Genomic DNA, 16,044 nt, shown 5'->3' on the forward strand with positions numbered 1-16,044 from the left:
GCATTATTTTGAACTACCTCTAGGGTAGCTTTCTGGGCCTCTGTTAGCTTTGTTAGGGCAGGAGCACCATAGTCTACTAGCGCTCTAGTGCAGGCTAGGTAGTACGTCTTCTGTATATGCTCATTTGCTCCCTCCTTTAGAGAAGACATATATGTCATGGCTGTAAGCCTTGCATTTGATTTTTCCTTTAAGTACTTAATTTCCTCATTGAAGTTCAGCTGTTTGTCTATGATTACTCCTAGATACATGTAGCTGTCCACCCATTCTAGGGGTTCTGTTCCTATGGTGAGGCATTGTGGGGGATTTTGAGCTCTTGTTGTCATGGCCTTTGTTTTGTTCATGTTTATTTTTAGGCCCAGCTCGTTGGACTTTTGGCTGATGTCGTTCAATGCCCTCTGCATTCTAGCCATCCTGAACGATCCCCGTGCTACTAAGCACACATCATCTGCATAAATGAATATCTCTACTCCTTGAGGCAGTTGGAGAGAGGCTATATTCTCCATGAGGATGTTGAATAGTAAGGGGCTGAGGATTCCTCCCTGTGGGGTTCCATTTTCCAAGTCATGAAAGGATGAGATTGCTCCTTAGAATTTGACTCTGGCTTGCCTTCCAAGTGCATAGTTCTTTGTCCAAGCAAGGAGATGACCCCTAACTCCTTTCCTTGCTAGGGATTGTAGCATTGCTGCGGGGCTGGCTAACTCAAAAGCCTTTTCAAAGTCAATGAAGACTATTGTTGCCTTCCTCTGATTTACATAGCTGAGGACGTCTGTTATACATTCGGTAGTACCAATTCCTTCCTGGTATGCATATAGCTGCTTATGAAGGGGTCCGATTTTGTACTTTATTCTGTTTAGTACCATTTTCTCTTCTGTCTTTTCCATGCAGGATACCAGAGCTACAGGTCTTGGATTCTCTGGATCCTTTGGCTTTGGGATTGGCTGAGTGTCCTGTTGCCTCCAGGTTAGGGGCCTCGTGTGCTCAAGGTGTGTTTTATTCATTAGCCTCAGAAAGGCGGTCTCTCCTGCAGGACCCATGTGTCTAATCATTGTGTAGGTTATTCTGTCTGCTCCTGTTGCAGTATCCTTACCTACTTTGTATACAGCTCTCAGTTCTTCTATTGTGTATGGGGTGTCAGTGTCATCTTGTAGTAGACAGGCAGCATCGATCTCCTCCCATCTGGCCAGTGCCAGTTGTTCCTGAAGTCTTCTAGTTTCGGGGGGGAGGTTATCAGAGCTTGTTCTCCTTGCAAAAGCTGTTGCCAGTCTCTCTGCTTCCTCTTGTGGGTGTGGATGAGTTGCTACTTGTGCCAGGCAGTTTATATAGCGGCAGACTGGTGCCGTGCCGCGAAAGACAATGAGATTGTGTGTGACCTGAGGTCGATAATAATTAACAATAATATACAGCAAGCAAGTACAATTTACAATATAAAAACAGACGGAATTCCAATATGGATATAATCTTGATGCCTGCGAACGAAGAAATACAAGATACACAATTGACAACAGGTGAACAAATACATACATAGTTTAAATTATTGAAATCACGTGACCTGGCACGTTAGGCGTGACCAATTGTATAGGCGAAGAAAATGGGACGCCACCATAGAAAACTTGCTCAGCAGAGACTTAGCAAATGACACATTCGATGGAGACTCCGCTGACGGCTCTGTAGGTGGCTTTACAAAACGCTGGTTACAGTGCCGTCGTTAGTCCGCTAAGGGCATGAGTGAGTTCCTGGAGCCAAGACTGAGTCGCCGTATGGGTCCGCTAATGGCTCCAGGACTCCGGGATCACCACTGTAAGAGGTGCAAAAGAAACGAGCAGGTAAAAGAGAACTGCTGCTTTATTCGAGATCCAGGCAGTATATATAGCGGCAGACTGGCGCCGTGCCATGAAAGACAATGAGATTGTGTGTGACCTGAGGTCGATAATAATTAACAATAATATACAGCAAGCAAGTACAATTTACAATATAAAAACAGACGGAATTCCAATATGGATATAATCTTGATTCCTACAAACGAAGAAATACAAGATACACAATTGACAACAGGTGAACAAATACATACATAGTTTAAATGATTGAAATTGCGTGACCTGGCACGTTAGGCGTGACCACTTGTATAGGCGAAGAAAATGGGACGCCACCATAGCAAACTTGCTCAGCGGAGACTTAGCGAATGACACATTCGATGGAGACTCTGCTGACGGCTCAGTAGGTGGCTTTACACGTTCTTTACGTGTGAATGTTTTGGAACAACACCATCCTGTGTTTTTTTCTACTTCGTTTAACAAATTAGAAGAGTCCACTTTTCATACTAAAATCATAATCAAGTCTGAAAGCTCAGAAGCTCCAAGTTGAACAAACTTGGTTGAGGCAGGCGAGGAGGGATATAATTTTCGTCCATGGGAACTAAGATGGGGATGATGCGTATCCCAAATGTCAGCCCAACGACAGCACTCGACCACTGTCGTAGGCGCCTTATCGCATAGACGAGTGGCAAGAGCTGGCGGGGCATAAAATAAGAAGTCTTTGAGCTGGAAGAGGTCGAGGACATCCTCCAAACTAGTGGCCTTCAGAAATTCTAGCCATCGTTTTAGGGCCTGGGTCTATTTGAAGTTCCACTCAGACCAGGTCTGGCCTGATTCCTTGGGCATATTTCTCCACCTTTTCCTCCAACAGTTGGGAGTTATTTTAAAAGCCTTTATAATGGCTTGGCAGACAAGGGCAAGATTTCCTTGATCCTCAGGAGGGAGAGCATTGAAGGCAATGGCACCTTTCACTTCAAGGTGCCATTCCAGGATCAGAGACACTTCTTCGGTGGAGGGCTGATAGGTCATCAGGACCTTTTCAATATGGTCGAGCCAGGCTTCAGGCTCAGCTTCATCCCATTTTCTTATGAGGGTGCCTACACTGCTGAGGGTTGAGTGAGGAGAGGGTGTCGGTGTGTTGCGCCTGTCGTGAGCTGCCATTGCAAACTAATGAGCTCTTTCTTTCTCTCTCTCGTCTTTCTTTCTCCTTCTCCTGCCTTTCTTTCTCCTTCTCCTGTCTTTCTGCCTCTTCTCTTTTTTTGTGGGCTTTTCTTTCTTTCTCCTTCTCCTGTCTTCCTTTCTTTCTCCTTCTCCTGTCTTTCTGCCTCTTCTCGTTTCTCGTGGGCTTTTCTTTCTTTCTCCTTCTCCTGTCTTTCTGCTCTTCTCGTTTCTCCTGGGCTTTTCTTTCTTTCTCCTTCTCCTGCCTTTCTTTCTCCTTCTCCTGTCTTTCTGCCTCTTCTCGTTTCTCGTGGGCTTTTCTTTCTTTCTCCTTCTCCTGTCTTCCTTTCTTTCTCCTTCTCCTGTCTTTCTGCCTCTTCTCGTTTCTCGTGGGCTTTTCTTTCTTTCTCCCTCTCCTGTCTTTCTGCTCTTCTCGTTTCTCGCGGGCTTTTCTTTCTTTCTCCTTCTCCTGTCTTTCTGTCTCTCTGTCCGCCTTGGCATCGTCTACTCTCTCTTGGACCCAATCCCTCAGGGTTTGTCCTGACAGTCCCATATCCTTTCCAGCAGACATGTAGAACTTGAAGTAAGCATTTTGCTGGGCTCTGGGCGTCGTAGACATCTTGAGATAACACTTAGATGGGCTTGACCCTTTAGAAAATCAGTATGTCTGAAAAGAGACAGGGCTGTTCGGAATGAACAGATTCAGGGTGTCTGAATAGACTCGGGGTGTCTCGAAAGACTCAAGATTGTTCCTGATGAACTGGTTTCAATATATCTAAAAGACTCGGGCTGTTCGAGTGAACACATTCAGTATGTCTGAAGAGACTCAATATTCTTCGAAATGAACAGATTCAGGGTGTCTGATTAGACTCAGTCTGAAAAACTTAAATATCATGGGGTCTGAGAAGACTCAGTTGTTCGTAATGAACGAAAATTAATGTTTGAATAAGACAAGGTTCAGGGTGTCTGGAAAGACTCAGTTGTTCCGAATGAACGAAAATTAATATGTCTGAATAAGACTCAACTTCAGGGTGTCTGAAAGACTCAATTGTTCAAAATGAACAAAAATTAATTTGTCTGAATAAGACAAATTTCAGGGTTTCAGGGTGTCTGAAACGACTCCGTTGTTCGAAATGAACGAAAATTGTCTGAATAAGACAAATTTTCAGGATGTCCGAAAGACTCAATGGTTCGTAATGAGCGAAAATTTAGCCCAGGCTAACGTAAGCCTTTATGTACTGTATATTTTCATTTGTGGAGAGATGCTGCAGAACTAATAAAAGGCTTACAGGGGTTATACACTTATGGTGTGTAAAGGAAGCCTTCCTTGCGCTGTCAAAATAATTTAAATGTGGTATAATAAAAACAGTACATCGATCCTATCAAAATGTTAAAATCTCCAACGCACTAGGGTAAGACAAAAATGCTTAATCTTATAACATGCATGGGGCAGTCCGGACTGCCGAGAGGTTATGTGTGTGTAAAGAAGAAATTGTTATTCTCCGTTATCAAAATAAATCTTAGCTCGCACGTGACTAAGAATAGTAGTCTAATGTTTACTTCCGGTCTTGTGACATCTGCCATTAATGAATGAGTCTGGGTGGGTTGGGCAGGAATCTTGACCACTTGCCTGGGCAACCCTTTCCCACGCTCAGAGGCTCCCGCAGTAATGAATAAAAGAGGAAGTTATCTGGAATATCCTTCAGTAAATAAATGTACAGGAATACTACAGTCTCGCTAAGGAATATCTGACTCAGTTAAAGAATTTAAAGTTTATTACTCTCAAAAACACTGCGAGTGCATGGATGTATGGGTAAAAATTAGCGAGTGAAAGAAAGGGATTTATATAAGAGCACTGTGCGTGCGTTGTTTATAACAATGGGATTCCCAATGGAACTCAAAATGAGAGATGGCGGACGGTCAGGGATGGGGCCACATGGTATGGAATTGAAGATTCCAGTCAGGATTTGCTATTCTCTCGTCTTGAGAGCAGAAATTTAGATTCCTAAATACTTCCTAGCTTTTCCTATAATTCAAGTGAGAGAGAGGGGGAGGATAAATCCAGTGATGTGAAAATAGCTGGGGTCAAAGCCTTGGTGGTCGCCTACAGTGTGCCTATCTGGGAATTTGGGATTTTCAAATTGCCATTATCATGTGGACAAAGGAATAGGGTCTCTATTCCTTTTTATTAACTCTTCAGCTGAGTTGCTCCATAGCTTCCTATTCTTAAAACATGCAGCTAACATGCGATAGCACAAAAATCTCATGGAATGGTTAATACGCTCTCTCTTCTCATGAACTAATTTGGCATGCACTTGGTCTATCAATAATCTAACACTGATTGCAGTCACTTTTTGCACCTAGCATAAAACTAAACAAAATATTTCGACATGTACTTACGCTGTGGAACTGGCTCTTCTCACGTGCTTATAATGGAGGGGGTATGAAAGCAGGGTTGTCTCTAATTATGCAGACCAGCCAGCAGTTGCTATTCTGCTGATAATTGCAAAGCAATTGCATCCTGGCAAGGTCGCCAATTGCTACGAATATCCCGTGGATACTCACTTGATTCTGGGCAGCAACACATGAGTTCAGGGAGTTCTTTACATTATCAAGATATCTACTGTGTTTATTACACATCTGACTCAATATTAGGGCAACTTCATAGACAAACAAAGCAAGGGAACTACTGTGGCTTAAGGCCTTCTTCATATGAGGGAAGATTACGTAAACTCAAGGGTTCTCTTATTTACATAACAAACACAGATCAGAAGAACAACAAATTACTGGGCAGGTAAAAAATAATAAGGGCCTGCTAAATGAATGAATCCTACACAGGAGGAATATTCTATACTGATGATGACTTCACAACAAGAGCATTGCAGAGGGGTAGATTAAGGTGGGGGTGGCGTAAAGCCACTGCACATGGGATAGAGTCGAGCAGTTCCACAGCGAGGACCGATCTGCAAGATATGCAAGACGGTTACTTGCAAGACTAATAAGACACTCAAAGGGAACTGAGGAAATGCACAGATGGTGCCAAACAGCTCAGTTCAACACTAAATGCATAATTACGATAACACTTGATGCTCCAACACAAATTACTGAAGGTGATCACACAATGGATATAGAAATTAAATTAAATTACATTACCTTCGTCAAGATGATGATGTCCTCGTCCAATAGGGCGCTGACGCTGGAGGAGGGAATTAAGGGGATGCCACTACAAAAGTATACTGGTTCGAGCCTCGGGGTCGAGCACGTGGGGGCTACAAGGGGCCGGCAAAGGCAAGGACATCTGTCCTTGGTGGAGTTCTGTGCAATTCTCTCTCTCGACTGCTGTTGCATCGTCTATATCTAACCTCAGGGAATTATGCCTGGGCATCCAGATAGATGGCGCAAAAGGTCAATCTTCGCCTCGTTTCTATATCAAGCACATGGCATCCAGTAAGACCTCGTGGAGAGTTTACCATGGCCTGGGCGGTGCAGCGTCAACTTTCTCTTTTTTTGGCTCCTCCCTTGCCCGTTGTCTGATGCTGTCAAGAAGGCATCTTCGAAGGCCACCTGGAAACAAAGCCTTAGGTAGTCATTTTGAACAGAGATAAGGATTGAAGGCTTAACCATTTTGGGAGTGAGGGAGAGTGTTCATGAAGGGGTGAATGAAAACCCACAGTTCTAATAATTAAACAATTGAAATGAATTTTTATTTCTTTTTCTCTTACATTACGGATGTAAAATGGGTGAGGTTGCTTGGAAAGAAGTTTCACTCATCATCGCAATATATATATATATATATGTGTGTGTGTGTGTGTATATATATATATATATATATATATATATATATATATATATATATATATATATATATATATATATATATATATATATATATATATATATATATATATATATATATATATATATATATATATATATATATATATATATATATATATATATATATATATATATATATATATATATATATATATATATATATATATATATATATATATATATATATATATATATATATATATATGCATATATGCATGTATGCATATACAGAAGTACAGGAGCAGCAGACTCAATATAAACCATGACAGGGACATCGAGGAAAAGGCACTTTGAAGATTTAATAAGTTTATTAAGGGCAGTGGCGTTTCGCAATTCTAGATTGAAATTTCAAGGATGGAAAGATACAAATGAATAATCAAACAAGTAAAAAATGCGCCGAAGTTTCTTCGGCGCAGTTGGCTTTTTTGTATAGAGTATAATCAAGGCCAACGAAAATAGATCTATCTTTCGGTGGTCTCGATATAACGCTGTATGAGCCGCGGCCCATGAGTCTTTAACCACGGACAGGTGGTGGCCTGTCCTATATCGTTGCCAGATGCACGATATGGCTAAATTTAACCTTAAATAAAATCAAAACTACTGAGACTAGAGGGCTGCAATTTGGTACGTTTGATGATTGGAGGGTGGATGATCAACATACCAATTTGCAGCCCTCTAGCCTCGGTAGTTTATAAGATCTGAGGGGGAACGGACAGACAAAGCCGGCACAATAGTTTTCTTTTACAGAAAACTTAAAGGAATGTCGTTGATTTATTTAATAAAGAACTCCTGCTGTTAACGTTAAGTTAATTCCAAAAAAATCCTCTAACTCTGGGGTCTCTTTTCAGATTCAAGGATTAACTTGGCTCGTCTTTGGCTTCCAACATTTTTGTCCCAAGTGGGAACTGGGAACTTAAGTTGGATGTACAAAGCGGTTGTTGAAAGGGGGTTAGCTTTAGAACGCGTTGCAGACTGTCCAGACCCGAAGTATCGATCCTATGTCATCATTCTCTACAATGTAGGCCACATACTAACCCTAAAGACTTCAAGGTCATCGCCTCCACTCAAAACAGCGGAGAATTAACCACTTTGGAGTCAATTTTAATCAAAACTACTGTTCCCTCGTTGAGTACCCAGACTGCCTCTACGCAGGTTTTTTTTTTTTTTTTTTTTTTTTTTGCCTAACTGCTCGTTTGCCTATGTTGCGTTCTTCTCTAGTACGCTAACTTCTCTCCTTTTCGTGTTTTTAATGGTTAGGTCACTCTTTTAGCTTGGTTCGGGTAGGTCTATCGTATTTGTCACTGAATTTTTTTTTTATAAACAAATAATATATTTCAGTGACATTCCTTTTTATTATTCATTTGTGTCATTTCCAGCCTTGAAAATGCAATCTGGAATCGCGAACAAGCCGTCAGCCTTAATAAACTTGTTAAATCTTCAAAGTACCTTATCATCACTGTCCCTGATATATATATATATATATATATATATATATATATATATATATATATATATATATATATATATATATATATGTGTGTGTGTGTGTGTGTGTGTGTATTTATATGTATATATATACACGTGTATATATATGTATATATACACATATATATATAATATATATATATATATATATATATATATATATATATATGTGTGTGTGTGTGTGTGTGTGTGTGTGTGTGTGTATGTAAAATAAAAGAAAGCTATTGCAACAATATAAGTATCAGCCTAGACATGTTGTTTTTGCGATCTCCACTTATCGTTCGATTAGATTCCACCAAGAAACACGACCTTGCTGCCTCTGAGCACAGATAAAGATAAAAGTATATTCGTGTCTTCCAAATGTAATCATTTTGACAATTCAAACTTAACAGTACAATCTATTAGATTTATCTGTCAAAATAATACTTTTCATGAGCCTCAATTTTGGAAGACTGGACAAATATCATTCCTTTGATCTGAATATAGATCAGAAAACGAGGAAGCAAAGCACAAAAATTCTACGTCGATAAGTTTTTATTACCTTTTCTCGTTTATTCAGTGCTCGCGCTTTCAGTCCTTTCAACCTTGACCTTGTTTTACCAGTTCTAAAACGACGACTGTTTCTGAAAGCTCCTCCAGTTAAACGCGTGATGGAGCTTGGAAACTTGGTTGAGGTCCAGCGGCACTGGCGGACTTATCAAGACTAAGGTAAAAACTTGATCGACTATGTTCTCAGATGTGAGGGAGCTTCTAATTAACTCTCTCTCTCTCTCTCTCTCTCTCTCTCTCTCTCTCTCTCTCTCTCTCTCTCTCTCTCTTTATCGAGCGTACATACACAGAGGCAGAATCTTTTTAATCTTTTCAACCGGCCATCGAAACTTCACAATCGAATGAATCCCAGATTTTATTTCCAAAAGACAGGATATTTCGGAACAGAATGTATTAACACACATTTTCTAGTGTACAATCTGTGCCTTTATTGATGAATGCATATTTGCAACAGAAGTGTTCTCAGGCAGTGAATTAATGATGTCAAGAGAGATCAAAGGAAAAGAAAACGTCTTGTTGGTGCCTTAAGAGGATTTTATTTGTTAGGTTTTCCTGTTGCAAGTAAATACTGCATATTTATAAGATAGTTAGTCAGTAATTGTACAAATGCTTTTTTTTATTTTTGCTTTTGAATATCCTATGCCTTTATAGGTTGATCATGGATGACAGAGACTTTATACCCTCATATCTGCAGTACATATTCCTGTTGAATTCAGTTACTGTACCTAAAATCGACATGTAAATATGCATATATATTTTCATGATATTGCCTTATAAAATATATAACATTCCATGAATTTGATATGTTTGCTGTTCTAGTTATCGTATATTATGAGTAATGGTAATTATTGAAATATCATATGTAGTGTAATGTCAGATCTCAAAAGAGTTAGTGATTTATATAAGTTAACAGTATAATTTAGAATTAATAATGTTTTTAATAATAACATAGTATGTTCTCGTGCATTTTGTCCCCCAGCAACATGTGTTCTGTACTCGTGATTTTGTATGTTGTGTTTTGATTCAGTTGTCATTGCGAAAGATAATGGGTTGACAAAGGAGAGAATGGCAGTCGAGTCGTTTAAGATTTTGTCTCGTATGAGAAAAAGACTAGGGATTTCGTAATGTTTCATGTACTGTTCTGGAAACCAACTTTGGTTCTTTGTCTTGTTTTAAAAACATGGCATTTATGACTAGCCAGCTGCCGTCTTGTTTTGATCATGTTGAGATTTCATTAAGAGCTTTGTCCCATACAATTTTCTGTTTGAGTCATGTAAGCCTTGTGAGGGTAAAAGCACATGTCTTGATTGATTACGTCATGTTTTGTAAGATTGCATTGCTCTGATCACATATTGTTCTAACTCGCTAGTTTTGGCCCCAAAACTTTTTGCTCTGGAATAATGACATTACCTGATTGTTTCATTTCCAACTGAAATCCAATAATTTGCTCATTCTGATTTCAAAGACTGTTCGTGTGGTTCCCTCTCTCTCTCTTTCTTCAAAAGAGAGAAATTATTAACTTAAAGTATTTGAGTGGTTACTGTTATTAATGTTAGCTTTTGAGATCTGAATGTAGGAAAAGTGTGTAACGGCGCCTAACAAAAAAAAAGTGTGTTTTGTGAATATCAAGCAGCTGCTTGTGTAAGGTAAAGCGAATTTTACTTATTATTACCTTGGTATAATAAGGTATATTAAGAAGTTTTTTCCTTAGTGAAGTTATTGTTGGTAAATATTTGTGTATTTTTGTGTGTTCTTGTGTTTGCAATCTCTTAAATTTTCACATTTTAAATGTTGGTGATTTAACATTTATTTACTTAGCAATTTAAGTATTTCTTAATAATTTAACATTGCATACTTGATTTAATTTTCATTTACTAAGATTTTCTTTTCAAAGCTTGAGTAATTCTTAATAGTTTAAATTTTGCTTGATTAATTTAATTTCTTGATAAATTAAGCTTTTGTGATTTAGTTTTGTTTAATAATTTAACTAAAGAATTAATTAAATTTGGTGTTGTTTTCAAGTGATAGAGAATTTTTTCAGATTGTGAATTCTGATTTTAAATTTTGAATTTAAAAATAAATTTTTGTATTTAAAATTTAAAAAAACTGTGTTTCATTTATTGACCACCAGTGAATAGGATTAACTGTGAGCACAAGGCAAAGTGATAAACATGTTTTGTTCCTTTAGTTTTACTGAAGTGAATTGAGAAGGGAAACGGTTAAAGTTGTTTGATGAAGCGATGCCCTTTTACTCTAGTAATTTCTTGTTTGATTGTTGATACCTCACACTTGTTTTAATAAACTTAGTCTGATTTCTCACGTGATTAGTAAGGTTGTTAAGGGATCACTGTTACCTTTAGAGTACTCAGTCGTAATTTTTTAATTCTGTGATTAGTTGTGTAATAACCAGGTACTTGGTACACTTCGTGACAATAAGAGTATATTTAATTTTTGATGCCCAGACCCAGCAACAAAACAAAATATCACTTTGCTTTATGGTTTATGCTGGTGGTGTTAGGGATTTTTTGATAGGAGAGTGACCACATAGTTATTTTTTCATTGTATTGTGAATTATTTAATGGAGTAACTTAGAGGAAATGGCACTGTTCAATGTTCAGGCGTTTTTAGCAGCTCCATCCATCCAAGAGTTATTTGAACCCAACCTGACTAAGGTACAGTGGACTGCTTTAGCAGTGGAATGGGGGGGGGTAATGTGTCTGGTATGACTTAGGCTCAAATCAGATGTTTTGCAATCCAAGCATTGATAGACTCTGGTAAAATAGATGAAGAGTTAGTAGAGGCACAAGAATTGTTGAATGCAGCTGAGGAAGAATTTATAAATAAGCAAGAGCAAAAGAAAGAGAAAAGTGATGCAGAGGTAGAGCTTAGATGCATAGCTGCAGAAGAAAGTTTGATTAAGCTGAAAATGCAAGCAAGAAAAGAAAGAGAAGAAAGTTTGATTAAGCTGAGAATGCTGGCAGAAAGAGAAAGAGAAGACAGAAAGAAAAGAGAGGGAAAAGAAAGAGCAGCAGAAGAAGAAGGAGAAAGAGCAAAAGAAGCAAGAGAGGAAAGAGAAAGAGCAAGGAAGCAAGATTATGAAAGCGAGGTAAAATTAATAGAAGCTCACTTCAAGTTACCTGTGACACCGCCTAACCCTATCCAAGGTACTCAAGAGCCCGTATTTGACGTGGTAAGAGTGCAGAAGTTAATTCCAAAGTTTACAGAAGAGGCTCCATATGAGTTTTCTGATCACTTTGAAAAAGTGGCTTCAGTTATGGGATGGCCAGAGGATAAATGGTCAGTCTAGTTACAGAGTGTTCTCATTGATAAAGGAAGAGGTGCCTATCTAGCCTTATCAGCTGATAGTGTAAAGAGCACAGTGTACTCAAACACAATGCTCTACAAGTTTACCAGATGACCCCTGAATATCACAATGAAAGATTCAGATCTTTGAGAAAGGATGACAAGATAACTTTCTTGGATTGTGCCTACAAAGTAAGATGTTTCAAACGATGGTTGGAGGCTGCTAAAGTTAAATCTATGGACGAACTTGAGGAGTTAGTAGTCCTAGAGCAATATCTTAGAGGAATTCCTAAACACATAAGAGCCTATTGAAGAGAGAGAGGGGTTAAGAAACTTGAGAAAGCGGCTACACTGAGTGAGGACTATAACATAATTTGTAGCAAAAGAAATTATAACGTCAGGTACTAAAACCAACAATGCACAGGTTTTAGGTCTCATCCAAATTTCAAGAACATTACTACTGGGAATCCTTCTAGTGGCAATGCCAGTACAAAGCCAGGTTATACCCTTCAGCAATCGAATGTTAAATCCTCATCATCCAGTTTCTCAAGACAGATACAGAAGACTGATGTTGTCTGCTTCAAGTGTGGAAGAGCAGGACACTACAGTCGAGATTGTTATCAGACACAACAGCAGACCAAGCCAGTTGGTCAAGTGGTTAAAGGTAACCAGGCGAAACAAACTATGAAGAGCAGTGTGGGGAAGACTGAGACAGTTGGAAAGACTGAGACTAAACAAGCTGAGTGCTTAGCAACCAGTGGAGATGTAACCTCAAGCAATGATTGGCTGAGCAGCTTGGATGCTTTTAAGCCATATATCTATGAAGGTATGCTGGCAATCAAGGAGGGAGTGTGCAGGTAGCAGTCAAGGTATTACATGATACGGGGAGTAACCATAGTGTGGTAGTTCGTGGTGCTCACCCACAGTTGGAGAAGAATCTCACCAGAGCTTCAGTTATTTTGAAGGGTATAGGAGGAGAAGGGGTAACTCCTATATGCTGCTTGCACCTGTCATGTGAATTGGTGACAGGGAGTGTTGATTTTGCTGTAAAGGACTCAGCAGCTGTTGAAGGTGTGCATGTTTTACTGGGTAATGAAGAAGGTGGTGTACCATTTGGTTCTTGTCCTATAGTGACAGACAAACCATTGAGGATTAGTCCTACGGTAGATTTAGAGAAGAAAAACCCCCACCTGTTTCCAAGTTGTGTAACTACCAGGAGTATGAAGAGAACTACGTCTGCAAGTGAAGAAACTGAGGATTTACCTGCACCAGAAGAACAAGTGAAGGATCTTTGAGCTTAGAAGAGCTGTTCCAGGAAAGTGAAGTTTCTCCTAGTGTTAGTAATGAAGAGATTTCCCCAGAAGATGAGGATCCTGTTGCTCTTGAAGAGACTCAGAGTAGTCAGAGTGTTCCTGAAGATAGTAGTGAAACTACATTAGCAGAGCTAACGGATATTGAAAGTTCAGTCCTTAAAGTTGGTCAAGTGACTAGAGAGAAGCTAATGGAACTGCAGAAGAAGGATATAGTGTTGGCTGATTTGTTCTTCAGAGTTGTTGATAAAGGAGATATGCAACAAACTCCTACCTATTATTACCTAAAGGAAGGATTGCTAATGAGGAAGCATCAATCTGCAGATATACAAGGAAATGCTGAATGGGGTGAATATCATCAAATTCTGATTCCATATCCATTGAGGAAGCAAGTGGTACCAGTAGCACACGAATCTGGACATATGGAAATCAGGAAGAATGTTGAGAAGATTATGAAGAATTTTTTTGGCTAGGACTTCACAAGGAAAGCGCCCCCCTCTACAACCCATAGAAGTTAGAGAACCCTTTAGCAGGATGATTATAGATGTGGTGGAGCTGCTTCTGAAAACAAAGAAAGGGAATGAATATCTGTTAACGGTGACAAGGTATCCTGAGGCGATTCCTGTAAGAAGTATAAGTGCAAAGGTAATTGGTGAGAAGTTGGTAGAGTTTTTCTCCATTTTAATACCAGAAACTGTGCAAAGTGATAGAGGAACGAACCTTACTTCAAAATTGTTCCAGGATGTGACGAACTTGTTAGGTGTGAAACAACAGTTAACTGCTTATCATCCAGAGACTTAAGGAGCCTTGGAAAGGTTCCACCAGACTTTGAAAAGTATGTTAACTAAGTATTGTTATGAATCAGGAAGAGAATGGGATGCTGGTTTACCCTTGCTGTTGCTTGAAGTTAGGAATGCTTATCAAGAAAGTATGGGGTGTTCACCTAATCAGATGATTTTTGGTCGAGACGTGATAGGTCCATTGAAGATTCTTGCAGAGAATTGGGAAGAAAATCAAGAGGAAATTCAAGGAGAATATGTGAAGAATTTGAGGGAAATGTCAAGAGAAATTAGAAAATTCTCTTTAGAAAATCTGAAAATAAGTCAAGAGAAAATGAAAAGAAGATATGATGCTAAGACTAAGCTGAGAAATTTTAGTGTGGGTCAGCAAGTTCTAGTGTTGTTACCAGTGAAAAGATTTTCCCTTACCAATAAATGTCAAGGTCCTTATAGGATAATAGATAAGTTAAGTGATCAAATTTATGTGATTGAAACACCAGGAAGAAGGAAACAACAGAGGAAGATGCATGTAAATCTTTTGAAACCTTACTTCTTAGAGACTAAAACTGAAACAGTGTCAATAACACTAACAACTTCATCTACAGAGGACGATGATGGCTACGAATTGGGAGCTGAAAGCAAGATGAACAATTCTTCCATATTGCAAAACCTGGAGGACAAACTAAAACATCTGAGTGTTGAGCAAATTGGTGAATTAAGTGAAATGATTAGAAGTTTTCCTGAAATTTTTGCAAAGTACCTAGGTGTACCGGTCTGACAAAACATGAGATAAAGATCAGAGAAGATGGAAAACCTTTTAAACAGAGAGCTTATAGCTTATCACCTTTTCATCGAGATATTTTGAAGAAAGAAGTGGAGTATTTGTTGCAGCATGGGTTAGCAGAACCCAGTTCAAGTCATTACAGTTCTCCTTGTGTGTTAGTGAAGAAACCAGACGGCTCATTTAGGACGTGTACTGATTATAGGAAGCTGAATTCTGTCAGTGTGGCTGATAATTATCCCTTGCCTCTTATAGATAAATTACTTGATAATATTAGGCAAGCCAAGTTTTTTTTCAAGACAGATTTCTTGCAAGGTTATTATCAAAATCCCTTAGATGAAAATGCTAAATTGCTGTCTGCTTTCATTACTCCTTTTGGACTGTATCAATACACTGTTTTGCCATTTGGTCTGATGAATGCACCAGCAACATTTCAACGAGTGATGGATCAACTGCTAGGATCTATAGAAGGAGTGGTTGTGTACCTTGATGACATTGTGATTTATTCTAATACATGGGAAGAACATCTGAAGATTTTAAGGAAAGTGTTCAAGAAACTACAGGAAGTTGGACTAACAATCAACTTACAAGAAAGTGAGTTTGGTATGGCAACTGTTCAGCATCTGGGATTTGAAGTTGGAAAAGGCCTCTCGATCCTGTTGATGCTTGTGTAGAAGGTATCAGTAAGGCTACCCGCCCCCCCTACCTACCTACCAGGAAACAGCTACAAAGATTTTTCGGCAAGGCTGGATTTTATCGCCGATTCTATCCAAATTTCTCAGTTGTAGTAGCTCCCCTGACTGATTTTGTAACCCTACTGAGTAAAAATAGAGAACATTTTTGGAAAGAACAATATATTGCAGATTATTTATCCCATTGTGAATCGTTGGATTCAAACCCGGGATAATTAATCTTCTGGGGGGAGGAATTTCATGATATTGCCTTGTAAAATGTACAGTATACCATTCTATGATTTTGATATGTTTACTGTTATAGTTATCATGTATTCTGAGTAATGATAATAATTATTG

General features: G+C 38.9%; 1 protein-coding gene and 1 long non-coding RNA gene across 2 annotated transcripts in view; one reads left to right on the forward strand and one right to left on the reverse strand.

Annotated features, from left to right (window-relative positions):
* The window catches only part of LOC136831509 (uncharacterized), a 31,963-nt gene extending 22,979 nt beyond the window's left edge, over positions 1 to 8,984 (reverse strand). The window contains exon 1 of the long non-coding RNA XR_010850914.1: positions 8,833 to 8,984. This is a non-coding gene — a long non-coding RNA (uncharacterized lncRNA). The remainder of the gene's footprint in view (positions 1 to 8,832) is intronic.
* The window catches only part of LOC136831505 (uncharacterized), a 39,570-nt gene that overhangs the window by 5,286 nt on the left and 18,240 nt on the right, over positions 1 to 16,044 (forward strand). The gene's annotated exons all lie outside the window — the stretch shown is intronic.

This window comes from Macrobrachium rosenbergii, chromosome 4 (genome assembly GCF_040412425.1).
Source record: "Macrobrachium rosenbergii isolate ZJJX-2024 chromosome 4, ASM4041242v1, whole genome shotgun sequence".
Lineage (NCBI taxonomy): Eukaryota > Metazoa > Arthropoda > Malacostraca > Decapoda > Palaemonidae > Macrobrachium > Macrobrachium rosenbergii.